The sequence below is a fragment of the Cannabis sativa genome, chromosome 2, assembly GCF_029168945.1.
Source record: "Cannabis sativa cultivar Pink pepper isolate KNU-18-1 chromosome 2, ASM2916894v1, whole genome shotgun sequence".
In the NCBI taxonomy this organism is placed as follows: Eukaryota; Viridiplantae; Streptophyta; class Magnoliopsida; order Rosales; family Cannabaceae; genus Cannabis; species Cannabis sativa.
Window position 1 is genome coordinate 76,623,788 of NC_083602.1, and position 15,695 is coordinate 76,639,482.

Here is a 15,695-nt window from a genome sequence, read left to right on the forward strand (position 1 = left end):
TCTTATATCCAAACAATCACTTAATTTGTATTTTAGGGTTATTACACTTCTAAAGAGTAAAACGTCCTTAAATGTTAACCTCGTGTTTGGAAGTTAAATTTTAGTGAGCAAAGAAAAATGTAACGAAAAAAATATAAAATGATAATAAAAAATCTCATATATGGTATGGAATAAAAAATGATATGAAAACAAAAATACTTGATTCAACAAAAAATTTCATTACATGTCGACTTTCTCTGGACATAGGTGTGGCTTGTAAGGGATTGTTTTTTACTATTGCTATTCAATTTTTGTTACTACAATTAGTTTTATCTCTGTGACATGATTCTTAGTGTTTTAATCTTGTGTCTATGACATGATTTTGTTTTGTTGTTAGTTTTTTATTTTTCAATGGCTCTCCATCAAATCGCTATTAGTAGTTAAGAATAATAAATTCTCTGCGATTAAATGAATAATTAGTAATTCAGTTACATACCTTGTACAAAGTTGAATGAACTTGTTGCAACTTCTACTATTGTATCTTCTCAGCGATAGATAAAATTGAATATAAATATTTTTATAACTAACTATGATAATGTAAATTTTTTTTTTCTAATTCTAAGAGATGTCTCGTTTAGATTGCTAGATATTATTTTGCATAAGGCTAATTAGGATTTTTTTTCCCCGAATTTTGACATGTACCAAATCATGCCCCCTTAACTTTTTTGGTTGTTAAAAATTCTTCCCGAACTATTGAGATTGTTAAATTTAAGGACTTTTGTCTAATTTCATTCAATTTTACTGTTTCAGTGATAGTTTATGTACTAAACCATGCTGTCCATACTTTGATATCTACCAAATCATGCCCCTCAAACTTTTATATGTACTAAATCATGCCCCCTGAACTTTCATCCATGTCAGAATCTTTTTACTAAAATTAGACAAAAGTCCTTAAATCTAACAATCTCAATAGTTCAGAGGGAATGTTTGTTGGGATTTTATGCCCTAAATAATACCCATTTCAATCTAATATGATTTGTTATCAATAAAAGATTAGAAGTCATTTTTATTTACATGTAGTTTTCATGTTTATGGTTTAATGTATACAAAATCTGTTAAGTCCAGAACATATAGTCATTTACAATTACAGTGATGTCAACACAGTGGAATGTGATTGTGATTATATGCTTCAAAAGACAAATTCCATGTTTCATCAGTGCATTGGATTTACACTAATGTAATAATCAGAGATGTAGTGTACTTACACTTTGAATAAGTGTTATGTTCTTTCCAGAACATTGGCAAAGTATGCTAGTTTCGAATGTATGGAGTATACATTGGACTGGGACCGATATTGATATTGGTAAAGATATTATAATCTTACCGTTGTATCTTTCTAAGTCAATATCACTAGTTGATTTTAGATCAAAAGATCTTAATCCTGATATGCTTAGGTTCAATCTCAGGAGTGCTATTCATGTTCTTTGATTTGTTAGTTAAGCCTACTTTCTGGTCAGGGTGATACATATATTTTGGGAACATGGTAGTGTGATTGAGTGGGAGCGCTAAACATAGATATGGAATCTATAGCTTCTATCAAGACATAGAAGTGAAACGATGATTTCCTTTGAGCTTGGCTTAATAGAGGTAAATGGAAGAGCTCTTATTTTAGTAATTATATTTTCACTGAAATATCATTTACAGGAAGCTAAGTGTTTTAAGGATAAAATACATTGAGGAGTGAAACAGTAAATTTATCCCTACTCGGTGTAAATCATCTATAGAGGATCTTTAATTATTTAGATTAGAACGATGGTTAAATGTTGATAGCGTATCTATATCGTGGAACATATAAAGCGTTCTATATGACTGAGCGTGCAATTCCAAGTTCTATGAGTGGATGCAAAAAGGAATTAATAAGTTAGGGAATTTACATGGTAAATTCTAGTTCGGCTTATTGAAAGTTCGATTGTATAGGCCCATGGTCCCCATACTAGTTGAGACCATACTTCTTGTAAGACTCAGATAATTGATTTTAATTAATCAATTATAATTCTAAAATTAGACTATGTCTAGTTCATGAATTTTCACTAAGCAATGACTAAATTGTGAAGAAAAGAGATTCTAAGTTTTATTTATTAATTGAAAGACTTTATTAAGTCTAATTAATAAATATATTAAATGGAAATTTTTATTTGATAATTAATTTTAATTATTAAATAATTAGTTTTGGCATTTAAATGGTTAGAATTGGAAAAATGGCATTTTTGAGAAAATAAAGGAAATTTTGTCAAAAGTGGAAAAATTCCAAAGTGCGACCCATTAGTGTGGCCAGCCACTTGGTTGGTATTTTCCACTTAATATTTTCATTATTTTAATGCCTAATAAATTCTAACCTAAACCTAGTGGTTACCTATAAATAGATAGTGATGGCTCACACTTAAAAGATGATGAAATTTCTTGCCTTCAGGAAAAATTGAGCCATCTATTCTATACCCATAGCTGAACCACTTCTTCTCTTTTTCTCTTCAAATTTTCGAACCTTGAGTGATAGAGTGAGTGCCCACACACATCAAGTGGTATCTCAATCATAGTGTGGAAGACTGTGAAGAATCCAGAATCAAGAGAAGGACATTCGGGCTCAGATCTTGGTGATACTCTGCGACAGACAGGATACAAGGGTTAGAGATCTGAGCGGAAGGAGCCATTATATTCCGCTGCACCCAATGTAAGGTTTTCTGAAACTTTATATGTGTTTACTTTCATTATTTTAGAAATTCATATTAGGATGTTAATGAAACATACATGGTAGTAAATCTAGATCCTGGTAAAACATATTCCAACAACTGGCCTAAGAATCATGGTAATGATTTACTTTCATGAAATATGAATTAAAACAATGTTTTGTGTTGATTTGGATGGCTTCATGTGGTTTGTATGCTTATTTGATGATAGTTTAGAAATCGTAATTTATATTATAGAAATATCTTTTATTTCGATCTGGAATTATTTTTACTGGAAAGTAGACAAAAACTTAATAAATTTTGGCTTTTACAGAACCTAATTTGGATTTTTTATGAATTAGTTATAATTTTTTGAATTTGAATGAAAATATCTGGTTTTGAATGCACACACGAGCGCGCAGGGTTTGGAGCCGCTAAGACACGCACGCCTTATCTCGGCCATCACAGGCTGCTTGCAGCCTCTTTTCTCGGTTGTTTCCTTGCTTCGGCGCGCGCAGGGGTATGCATTGCATACCCCTGTGCACCAATTTTATTTTCTTCATATCTTTTGATTCAAAAATCATTTTTCATTGAAACAAAAGCCAATTTTTGGTAGAATTTTGTGTAGAATCTGAATTTTCAATTAAAAATCTAATTGTCAGAATAAAATTAATATTTTATTACTTTTTTAATTAATTAAAATTAGTTTTAGATATTAGTAGGCTTTAAATTTTGAATATTTGATTTCTCACAAAAAGAGCCTTATGATTAATTTTGAAATTTTAGATTATTTTATTTATTTTAATTATAAGATCAGATATTACATTTTTTTTTTTATTAAATTTGAATGATCTTATTTTGGTATTAAAATGTTATCATTTAAAATAATTTTGTTCAAATTTCAAAATTTGCTAACCATATCATTTTTTTTTTCAAATTTGTTATTTTTGAAATATATTTTATTTATTAAAATTATAAGATTAGGAATATGTTAGTTTCAACATTTTATCTTATTAGATATTTTTTTTATTATTAAAACTATATTTTGGCAAAAATAACATGAAGATTTGAAAAGTTGGTTAGTTTAGGCTTGAATAGAAATTTTAGGATTTCAAACCATTAATTTTTCAAACTTATTTTATTTTATTTTTTTTATTAAAATTGGAAATATTCTAACTATATAAAAATATCTTATTTTTCAAATAGTTTATTTTGTAATATTTAAGTTTATTAAATTATAAGACTAAGAGTATAATATTAGGAATATCTAAATTTAAAATTCAAGATATTTTATTATATTATCTTATTAGAAATTTTTTAAATAAATTTAAATTTTGAATAAACTTGAAATTTGAAAAATTGGTTAGATATTTTTGAATTTAAGTTAGAATTTAGGATATTTAGGAGTTTGTTAAGTTTCTGAATTTTTTTTTTCAAATATTCTCTACCAACCTAAATTTAAATTCTAGTTAAGATATTTTTTAGATTTTAAAATTTTTTAAAATTTTAAAATTAAGATATTTTAGCCTATTTTCCGTATTTTCCAGATCAATTACTTATTTGTTTGTATTGTTTGATTATTTAATTATAATTATTCAAAAATATTTTTTACAAACCTATTATTTATTTGATCTAAATTGCTATGATTAACTTGTTGACAGATCCAATGATCTGATTTTAATCATAGTTCAATTGTCAATAGATCTTATAAATAATTTGTAACAGGTAATTTTGCAATTTCTTTCATTTGTGTAAACCTAGTAACATGATAGGGCCCATCCAAATCATTTGACCTGTGTGAGCCTATGTGTTAGATTATTGGGCTTAGATGCATATAGGAAGCCCATTTAAGTTTTACTAAGTAAATGGACTAGGTTGCTAAAATAAAATTTTACTTAGGTAATTTTATTTAAACGCAATTAGAATTGGGCTTATTCAATTAATAACAATTGTTTATTTAAAGGTTAAATTTCTCTCCTTTGGGCGTTGTGTGAGAGTTAGGGGGTCAATAGCAGTGGGTACAACATACTGAACCCAGCCCTCCCTCACAAGAACAACCCCAATTGTGAAGGCCCATTTGCCTTATTTAAATAATTGTATTAGGTTAATTATATTAGTCTAACCTAATTAAAATTGAATAAGCAACATAATTAACTTTTAAAATATATGAAATTCTTTTTCATTAATATTTTAAAGTTAATTTTAGAAAAACACTTAGTTAATTGAAATATATTCTAGATAGTTATTTCTAGTGACTAGTTATATTTTCTAATATTTAATTAGGAAAATATTTTAAGTTGAAAATTAATTATTTATTTTAATTAATTTTGGACCAACTTAAATTAAAAATATTTTTCCTAGTATTAAATTAGAATTAATAATTAAGTTTATTTTATACTTGATTATTTAATTCTTGTATTTAATACATTTAATTAAATTAAAAATTAAATATTTGAGTTGATTTGTTAAATATTATTATTTTCAGGACATTTAGTTAAATAGAAAAATATTTTAAGTTCGATTTTTTTTTTTTAGAAACTTAAATTTGAATAATTTTCAGAATATATTTTATTAATCATTTAATTTCGAAATTACATTTTTATTTAAATGCAGAAAATTTTAATTTTTTTTTTTAAAAAAATAGATTAAAGTTGTAAATTAATTATTTATTTTAATTAATGTTGGACCAACTTAAATCATTGATTTTTTCATTTAATGATTAATAAAAATGAAGGATCTAAAATATATTATAATTAGAAAATAGATTAACTAGTCAATGAAAGTCTAGATAGTTATTATCTGTTTGCTTGAAGTATTTTTCTAGTGATATATAATTAAATAGAAAATTAATATTTAAGTTGATTTTCATCATGATACTTAAATATTTTATTTTTTTTAATATTTAATTAAATAGGAAAATTATATTTTTGTTGAAAATTAATTTTGGACCAACATAAAATTAGAATAATTTTTCAGGATTTATTTTATTTTATTTTACAGCATTTTCAAAAATTGTATTTATTTTAAATATATTTTCGAAATGCAATATATATTTATAGAAAATTAAATTTGAGTTGTAAATTAATTTAAAGTAATTTTGATACAACTTAAATTGAATAATTTTCTAAATATTTATTGAAAATTATTACTAAGATGGAAATAATTCATTTTATTTTCATATCCATCTAAGTATAATTTTATTCTAAATTGGAAATTTTAATTAAATAAATATATATTTAGAATAAATTGATTGAAATAAATATTAGAAGAAAATACTATTGGGTTTTGTGCCCTAAATAAAATCCATTTCAATATAATCAGATTTACTAGTTAATAAAGAACAGAAACAACATTTTATGTTGCATGGTTCACATGATTTATTTCATGATTATATTTAATGTATAAATTCTATTAAGTCCAGAACATATGTATTTGTTAATGATTATAGTGTTGTCAGCACAGTGGAATATAATCTCGATTATATGTTTGAAAGTTTAATTCCCTGATTTGTCAGTTCACTGGATTTAAACTGGCATGATAATCAGCGATAGGTATTGTAAAGACCGCTTAGCTTAATTTGGAAATTAGCAGTTAATCATGTTTAATTATGAAATTATTTATAGCTATTTAAATAATTATTTATACTGTTATTATTGAATTCTGAGATGCATTTTATGTCATTTAGTAGTTTTCATAATTTTGCATTTCCGGTGCCCGGTAACATGGAACTCGGTGTTTGGCTCAGTAAAATCACAACTTAGTATGTTAGTAGTTTGGGACGGTTTATTAGACATTGGGAATGTCGGGAATGGCCGGGAATTTAGAATTTCCCAAAATGCCCCTTTAGTGTTATTTATGTGGTTTTAGTGTGAAGGGGCAAAATGGTCAATTTGCCCAATTGTTAGTTTGTCTTTTTGTGGCTTATTAAATTGGAAAATACATGTTTAAGTATGCTTTATTTTGGCTGAAGTAAAAAGGGATTTTGTGGCATTTATTTCATTTTTTCCCAAACTTAGAAAAATTACAAAATTTTCAAAGGAAACTCTCTCTCTTTTCCTCTCTCTTTCGGCCTCCTTGTGCAGCAAGGATTCTTGCCATTTTTCTTGGATTTCAAGCTCTCTTTAGTCAAGTATTGTGATCTCTTGTTGTTGGTATGTTCCTCTAACTTTATTCTAAGTTTCTTGAAATTTTGATGAAAAAGAAGTGTTGTTGCATGCTTGTTTTAGTGGTTCTTGTTGCTGTGATTTATTGTGATGTTTCAGAGGTTTAATCTTGCTGTTTTAAGTAGATTAGAGCTAGTGTAATGCATGTTAATTGCTTTGATTTCAAGATTGAAAGTTTTAGCTCAAAGTTTAGTTTTCAAAGAGAATTTTCGAAATTTGTGGCTGTGAGTATTGCATGAGTTTGTTTTGGCTTTCTGCAGCTTTAGTATGCATGATTATGTGGTTTTAATCTAGTTTTGAGGGTTGTAAGTGAGCTTTAGCCAAGTTTGAGTTTGAAACTCAAAGCTTGGAGCTCTCATGGCACTTTTCATATCTGTGCATTCTGGGTGATTTTAATGCTTTAAAAATGTTATTTGGGTCATATAGAACAGGTCTGGAAGGTTTGAGGTTGTTTAGATTTGTTTTGGTTGAGTTATGAATTTTTGAATTTCTGCCTACGAGGAACCGGAATTCTGGTTGTGCATCCGGAATTCCGGATGGGTTTTGAAAATTCCCAGAACCGAAATTCTGGTTGGGCAACCGGTCTACCGGTTGGGGAAATTTTAGGAACCCTAGATTTCCTCGTTTTTATGTTATTTGGGGGTATTGCCATGCTTTTTATCGATAGGGAAACTTTTAGTTCCTAGTTTAAGTCCCCGGGAAGTGATTTAGCGTATCACTTATAGTGTTGTGATTTTTATGGTTTAGGAGCCTGTAATCCGCCGCGCAGATAGTTCCAGTCAGGTTGACCGGGACACCTGAATTCGGAATCTAGGTAAGATTAGTATAACAGTATGCATATGTAAAAAACATGTTTAGCGTGCATGTAGGAAGCCTGTTAGATTACATTAGATATGTATGTTGGCTTCGAACCATCCGACTGTGTCACGTCAGTACAGGCTGGAGTATGACCAGCAGCTGGAGTATGACCAGTTCGACCGATTAGGCTGACACTGTATCACATCGGTATAGGCTAGAGTATGACTAGCAACTGGAGTATGACCAGTATGACCGAGTATAGGCTGATACTTAGGTTGGTGGTTCCGTACTATTTGACGTATCACGTCGGTACAGGCTGGAGTATGACCAGTTCGACCGATTAGGTTGATACTGTAACACATCGGTACAGGCTGGAGTATGACCAGCAGCCGGAGTATGACCGGTTCGACCGATTAGGCTGTTACTTGTCAATAGTGCCGTCCCTATGAACGTTCAGAACTCAGTACCGTGTTGGACACGACAGTTAGGGGGACTCAGTATCGTGTTGGACACGGCAGTTAGGGTTATGGTCAGGGGTATGGGCGTCTGATCATGACCGAGATTTATGTATGAGTATTATTATGCTTTTCTTACTGAGTCTGTCGACTCACAGTGCTACGTTTATGTGTTGGTAAGGGCAAGGCTAGAGCTGATGGACCGTGACCGAGCCGGTGAAGATTGTACATGTCGGGGCGGTTAGGCCTGGAGTGTACGATCATCGGGACAGCGAGGCTACTTTTGTAACTAGTCGCTAGGCGACAATTATTTTGTATAGACAGTAAATTTTTGTAAATGTTTTTGTAATCGGGATCCCGAGTATTTTGTATAAATATTTTACAAGTTTAATTAAAAAGCAAAAATTTTAATTAATCACGTTTTTTCATAAACCTCGTTGATTAGGAACGAGCTGCACAGTATGTTTAAAATCACGTAATACGCCTATGCTAGTTAGGGTGTTACAGGTATGCTTACACCTTGGATAAGTGTTATGTCCTTTCCAGGGCATTGGCAAAGTTTACCAGTAACAGATGTATGGAGTATACATCAGAAGGGACCGATATTGAACTTTGATTAGATATGATAAAGTTACCGTAATATCTATTCAATTCAATATCACCTAGTTGATCCTAGATCAAATTATTTTAATCCTGATATGGTTAGGTTCGATCTCAAGAGGTTTATACATGTTCTTTGATTTGTTAGTTAACCCTACTTTTTGGTCAGGGTGATACGTACATTTTGGGAACATGGTAGTGCAATTGAGTGGGAGCGCTAAACATAGATATGGAATCTATAGCTTCTATAGGTATTTAAAAGTGAAACGATGATTTCCTTCGAGCTTGCTAAATAGAGATAAATGATAGAACGTTCATTTTAGTGACTATATTAATTCACTAAAATATCATTTATAGGTGGCAAGTGTTTTAAGGATAAAAAACATTGAAAGGGTGTAACGGTAATTTTATCCCTATGCAATGTATGTCATCTATAAAGGATCACTGATTATTGGGATTATAACAATGGATAATTTATAGCGTATCTATATCGTGGAACATATAGAGCGTTCTATATGACTGAGAGTGCAATTCCAAGTTCTATGCGTGGATGCAACAAGGAATTAATAAGTCAGTGGATTTACTTGGTAAATTCTGGGTCTGCATATTGGAAGCTCGGTTATATAGGCTCATGGTCCCCATACTAGTTGAGGCCATACTGCTTGTAAGACTCAGTTAATTGATTTTAATTAATCAATTATAATTCTAAAATTAGACTATGTCTAGTTTATGAATTTTCACTAAGCAAGGGCAAAATTGTGAAGAAAAGAGATTCTCAGTTTTATTTGTTAATTGAAAGACTTTATTAAGTCTAATTAATAAATATATTAAATGACAATATTATTTAATAATTAATTTTTAGTTATTAAATAATTAGAATTGGCATTTAAGTGGTTAAATTTGAAATTTGGCATTTTTGAGAAAATGAGATGGGAAAATGATAAAATGGCAAAATTGCAAAGTGGGGCCCAATCCACATCCTATGGCCAGCCACTATATGTGCAATTTACCATTTATTTTTCTATTATTTTAATACCAAATAATTCTTACCTAAACCTTGGTGGTTACTTATAAATAGATAGTGATGGCTTAAGAGAAAAGATGATGATACATCACATTCCTTCAGTAAAATTTTAAGTTTCTTTCTCTGTAGGCCGAAACCACCATTCCCTCTCTTTTCTTCTTCAAATTTTCATACCTTAAGTGATAGAGTGAGTGCCCACACACATCAAGTGGTATCTCAATCATAGTGTGGAAGATTGTGAAGAATCCAATCAACAAGAAGGAGATTCGGGGTCAAGAAAGAGAGAAAGAGATCCAGGTTCAGATCTTGATAATGCTCTGCTACAGAAAGGAATCAAGGGCTAGAGATCTGAACGGAATGAGTCATTATATTCCGCGGCACCCAATGTAAGGTTTGTTAAACTTTATATGTGTTTATTTCATTGTTTTAGAAATTTATATTAGGATGTTAATGAAACATACTTGTAAGTAAATCTAGATCCTGGTAAAATATTTCCAACAACTAGCCTCAGATCCATGGTAATGATATACTATCATGAAATATGAATTAAAACGGTGATATGTGTAGATTTGGATGGCTTCATGTGGTTCATGTGTTATTTGATGAATGTATGTGTTGTACAAAATTTTTCCGAAAAATGTTTTTTTTTCTATTTCTGAAAATATTTTATTTGGATTCCTTGTGAAAAATTAAGCAATTTTGGTTTTTACGGAACTCGATTCTCATAAAAATTGAAAACGTTATGCATGTTTGAAAATCGGGTGCCCATGGTGCTCATCGCAGGCACCAGGCTTTGGACAAGAAGCCTACACGTGCGCGCATCTCGGACACAAGATGTTGTTTGAAGGCGTGTCACGCTGGAGCCTTCAGACACGATCCACCCATACGCATGCTGCAGGCGCTGAGGAAACTCGACGGGACACCCTGCTGCTCCTCATCATGCGCGCGTGGAAGGCCTGTTTGCAACCTCTTGGGGCTGCACGTGCAACCTACTGGGCTGCCTACACCCAATTTTTGATTTTTGTGGGATTTTTTCCCAATTTTGGATTTTTTTAATTTTGAAACCCCAAAATTAAAATAAAATATTATTTTTAATATATTTAAACTTAAATATCATTTTTTAAATTAATAATATTTATTTTTCAATAGATTATTATTAATTTTGATATTTTGAGGTTTACATTTAATAAATTGATTATTTTATTTTTTAAATTATGGTCAGATTTAAAATTTTTGTTAATTACTTTATTATTTATATATTATTTTATTATAAGATCAGATATTTTGATATTTAACATATTTTAAATTAAAAGATAAATTTATCTTTTTTATTTGAAATATTATATTAAAATTATCTTATATGACAAATTAAATAATTAATAAATTTGAAATTAACCTAGATATTTTTATAAATATTCTAACCATAATATTTTCAAATTTAAAAGATTGTTATTTTGTTAAATATTTAATTATTTATAAATTATAAGTTCAAAATGATATTTTACTATATTTTTTTTTTATCAAGAAGAATACTTCATTAATCACCAACTGAGCAAAACTGTACAAAAACAAAGGGGCAGCCCCTCAATCAAAATAATCTCTCTACAAAGCTTCTCTCATGCCCTCTCATACTTCTATTTTTGACCACCTGTAATCTATAGTATATGATTCTTTTTACATCATTAACAATGGAGTTGACAGAAAAAGAATGTCTATTGAAAATACAATTGTTCCTATTGTTCCAAATACTATACACCGTTGCAGCCATAACAACAACAAGAATTCTGTGTCTGAAGTTGGTGATTCTAACCTGAAGCCAGCTTTTCCAACCTGCAGCAGCAATCGGCCATGCCTGATAACCCAGCCGCAAAAACTCCCTGCAGCACTCTATTCGACAGCACACAGTCAAAAAAATAAGTGGTCATGATTCTCGGCTTCCATCTCACAAACAGGGCACTCCAAAGATTCAGGGATAATTCGGAACTGTGCCAGCTTATCTCGAGTTAGCAGATTATTATTGACCACTTGTTATAATATGAATCTGTGTTTAGGAAGATTTAGAGAACTCCAAATAGCTGTGTTGTGGGGGAATGGATGTTGGACTAATTTGCTATTGTATAGCCAATTAGTTTTAAATTTCTTACCTCTCCTAGCCGCTTGCACATCTTCTCTTGAGAACTTGTCTCTCACATGGCAAAGCTTACGCCAATACCAACTCGAATCTTGTTTAAGCTCATACTCCCAAAAGTTTCTATTCTTCAAATAGATACTATTGACCCATTTGACCCAAAGCAAGTCTCTTTTAGAAGTGATAGCCCAAACATACTTAGCCAAAATGCATGATTCCATCTAATCCCATCTTTGAACCCAAGACCTCCATAATTCTTAGGAAGGCAAACTTTCTCCCAGGAAGCCAAGTGGATCTTACTTCTATTGCCATTCCATTCCCAAAGAAAACCTCTACAAATCTTCTCCACTTCCTTAGTGACACTGTGAGGCAACACAAAAATGCTCATCCAGTAGTTTCGGAGCCCAAGAAGCACTGAGTGAATCAACTGCACCCTTCCTGCATAAGACAGATGTCTACTAGCCCAAGTATGTAATCTTTGCCTCATTTTCTTAATGATGATACCACAGTCCTTTGCTTTCCATTTAGTTGGCCTTAAAGGAACTCTTAAGTATCAAAACGGATAGCTCCCTTCCATCAGCCCAAAATCTCTCATTATACTCTGCTTTACATCTGAATCCACCCCTCCAAAGTAAATTTGAAATTTTGAAGTATTAATGGAAAGACCACTCACTGCACTAAACTCCTCAAGAGTATCCTTGAGAGCTTTAACAGATTTTTGAGTACCTTTGCTAAATAACATTAAGTCATCAGCAAAGCATAGACTCACAATTCTAAGCTCCTTGCACATGGGGTGATACTTGTAATTAGTACAACTAGCAACTTTTTGAAGACAACGGGTTAGATATTCCATAACAAGCACAAATAAGAGAGGGGATAATGGGTCACCTTGCCTGACCCTTTTTTCCCTTTGAAGCTTCCTTGGATTCACCCATTCATGATGATAGAGTAGCTAGTTGCTCTAACACAAGTCATGATCCACATTATGAACCTGGAAGGCAAGTGGTAAGCATTAAGTAAATCCTCAAGGAAATCCCAACTCACCGTATCATACGCTTTGCTAATATCCACTTTAATATCACATCTTGGAGAAACACCTTTTCGCTTATAATTCTTCAACAAGTCTTGCACAATCATTACATTATGAGCCATAGACCTCTCTTGAATAAAGGCTCCCTGATTTTGATTGACTAAACCAGGAAGGACTTGAGCAAGGCGAGAGCAGAGAAGCTTTGAAATACATTTGTATAAAGTTGTGCAACAAGCTATTGGTCTGTAATCAACTGCCTTTGAAGGATTCTCAATTTTTGGGATAAGAGTGATCATTGTTGCTGTTGGGTTTTATGCCCTAAATAAAACTCATTTCATATAATCAGATTTACTTATTAATAAAGATCAGAAATAACATTTTATGTTGCATGGTTCACATGATTTATTTCATGATTATAGGTATATAATGTATGAATTCTTTTTTAAGTCCAGAACATATGAGTTGGTTAAAGATTATAGTGTTGTCAGCACAGTGGAATATAATCTTAATCATATGTTCAAAAGTTTATTCCCTGATTTGTCAGAACACTGGATTTAGACTGACATGGTATAATCAGCGATAGGTATTCTTACACCTTGGAAAAGTGTTATGTCCTTTCCAGGACATTGGCAAAGTTTACCAGTATCGAATGTATGGAGTATACATTGGAAGGGACCGATATTGAACTTTGATTAGATATGTTAAAATTTACCGTAATATCTATTCAATTCAATATCACCTGTTGATCCTAGATCAAATGATCTCAATCCTGATATGGTTAGGCTCAATCTCAAGAGTGTTATACGTGTTCTTTGATTTGTTAGTTAAGCCTAGTTTTGTGTCAGGGTGATACTTACATTTTGGGAACACGGTAGTGCAATTGAGTGGGAGCGCTAACATAAATATGGAATCTATAGCTTCTATTTGGCAAATAGAAGTAAATGATGATTTCCTTCGAGCTTAACCAAACGAAGATAAATGGTGGAGATCTCATTTCACTTAGGTGAAATATCATTTATACAGGGTTAAGTGTTTTAAGGATAAAATACATTGTAGGGTGTTACAGTAATTTAATCCTTTTACAGTGTAAATCATCTATATAGAGGATCATTTATCACATTAGGGTTATAACAATGGATAACTAATGACGTGTCTATATCGTGGAACATATAGAGCGTTTCTATATGACTGAGAGTGCAATTCCAAGTTCTAAGTGTGGATTCAATGAGGAATTAATAAGTTAGGGAATTTACTTGGTAAATTCAGTTCGACTTATTGGAAGCTCGGTTATATAGACCCATGGTCCCCATACTAGTTGAGACCATACTGCTTGTAAGACTCAGTTAATTGATTTTAATTAATCAATTAAAATTCTAAAAGTTAGACTATGTCTACTTTATGAATTTTCACTAAGCAAGGGCGAAATTGTAAAGAAAAGAGATTTTAGGTTTATTTATTGATTAAGAGACTTTATATGTCTAAATTAATAAATATATTAAATGACAATATTATTTAATAATTATTTCCAAGTTATTAAATAATTAGAATTGGCATTTAAAAGGTTAAATTGAAAAATTGGCATTTTTGAGAAAATGGGAATGGAAAATAACAAAATGGGAAAGTTGCAAAGTGAGGCCCAATACCCTTTGTATGACCGGCCCTATGCATAGGAAATTCCATTTGTAGTTTCCATTATTTTAATGCCATGCAATTCTAACCTAAACCTAGAGGGAATTCTATAAATAGAAAGTGTTGGCTTGAGGAAATACACACACATCTTTGATCACTTTGTTTCTCTCAGAAAAAGCCTCACACGCCTCTCTCTCTTTTCTTCTCTCTAAATTTCGAAACTTTGAGTGAATGAGTAGTGCCCACACACATCAAGTGGTATCTCAATCATAGTATGTAAGACTATGGAATTTTTGCATCAAAGAAGGAGAAAAGAAGATCCAGGTTCAGATCTTGGTGATGCTCTGCTACAGAAAGGAATCAAGGGCTAGAGATCTGAACGGAAGGAGTCATATTATTCCGCTGCACCCACTGTAAGGTTTTCTAACTTTATATGTGTTTATTTTCATTGTTTTAGAATTCATATTAGGTTGTTAATCCAACATACTTGTTAGTAAATCTAGATCCTGGTAAAATAATTTCGAACAACTGGCACCAGAGCCATGGTAATGATTTACTTTCTTGTAATATGAATTAAAACGATGATTGCATGTTTCTGTGTTGACTTGGATGGCTTCATGTTGGTTTATGTGTTGTTTGATAAATGTTGATGTTGTACAGTTTCGTTTTCCATGAAAAATATTTTTCCAATTTTTGAAAATATTTTATTTGGATTCCTTGTGAAAAATTAAGCTATTTTGTTTTTTACAAAACTCGATTCCGATAAAAATTGAGAAAGATATGAATTTTGGAAAATCGGGAATGATGGCTGTCGAAGCTAGGTGCACACGTGCACCAGGTGCTTCGGACAACCTTCCATTCGCGCGCGTACCTCGGTCAATCACCCAGGAGCACGCCCGTGCGTCTTGCTTGGGAACCCTACCGCCCGCCGAGTTTTCTCGGCAGATGGGGCTGCAATTCCCCTCATCCGCGCGCGTAAGGCCCTTTTTGCAGCCTATCTGGGCTGCACATGCAGCCCTAGTGGCAGTTTCCCAAAAAATTGTGATTTTTAGGGTTTTTTCCCCAAAAATCCAATTTTTTCATGGGATTGTTTCCCAAAATTTATTTTTCCAATTTTAAATATTTCTAAATTGAAATGTTTCCAATTTTAAATATTTTCAATTTGG